The following is a 1,268-nucleotide window of genomic DNA, read 5'->3' as shown; positions in this document are numbered from 1 at the left end:
GAGAATTACTTTTTTATCATAAGATCAAGGGATTTGACTGAAATTTTGTTATTTAAAGAATTTAGTTAATTAACAAAACACTAAAGAGTATAGTTAAATCACTAAAGTAACACCTATAAACCGGTCTCATGGATTGAAATAGTATTTTGATTTTTTTTGTTTAGTTTTTTTTTTTAAATTTCATTCTTCAATATTAGATTGTTTTGGAAATCATGCTTTGTATTTTTTTATTTCCTTTCTATTAGGTTATAAACCGGTCTCATGGATTTAGTTTTTTTTCTTGATTTCAACCTTCAACAATAGATCTGTTGGAAGTGGGGTTTCATATTTTTTTTTATTTGCTATCTATGAATTTATTACAATCTCATGACCTAATTCATGGGTTTAACAAGTTAATCTAGGTTGACTTGAGTCATTTTTTTATGTCACCTTTTCTAATTATTTTTTGTTTTTATTTTATCCTTTAATGTTGGGTTGGTTAGAAATTAGGCTTTGTCATAGTAAGCGCGCAGTGTAGCGGGACGTCAAGAGCGAGGAGTCGCCACCTAGTGTTTGATTCAGGGTCACTAGGAGACCCAAATGTACTAATCTTATAAGAAATTTTATGGGTATGAGACTAGTTATGGCTAACAAAGATATTAGCACCCCTAACGCACCTTGCCTGAGGTAAGCTACATTGTGTAGTCTAGATATGGTTTAAAAGTTTTGATGGGTTCCTAATCAATGGTTTATCTACGAGTTAGAATAAAGATTTATGCTCATGAATAAATCTGAAATTTCAAATTATTTTAGGCTTGTATGCCCAAATAAATTCTTATAAAAAGAATCCATGTAGGTGTCCTAACAGGATTCACCTATCCTGGAAGGCGAAAGTGTTTTTCATAACTCATATATTATGGTGAAAAATAATCCTAATTAAAATTGATGAAAATCAAAAATAATTTTGAGAATTTTCTAATCAACTTCTGATATTTAAATATCAGCCTACTTATAGGTCCAATATTTATACCAGAATGTTGACTATTAATTTTCAGTAATTAAAATCTTTAGGGTTATTGAAATATTGGTCAAAATCTTTTGGAATTTTACAAACTTGTTTTAAAATCCATGCAATGTTTTTTTTAAATGCCAAAGTATTTTAGATTTTTTAAAAGAAAATGCTCAAATAATTGTAAGGATTTTTGGCCGTATACAAATAAAACATTTGGTTAAAAAAACTTTATCTTTTTTTTTCCTTTTTCTACCATTTATTTAACATAAAATAAACA

Source organism: Populus trichocarpa, chromosome 14 (genome assembly GCF_000002775.5).
Source record: "Populus trichocarpa isolate Nisqually-1 chromosome 14, P.trichocarpa_v4.1, whole genome shotgun sequence".
In the NCBI taxonomy this organism is placed as follows: domain Eukaryota; kingdom Viridiplantae; phylum Streptophyta; class Magnoliopsida; order Malpighiales; family Salicaceae; genus Populus; species Populus trichocarpa.
The sequence above is the reverse complement of the archived record's forward strand: the minus strand, read 5'-3'. Positions refer to the sequence as shown.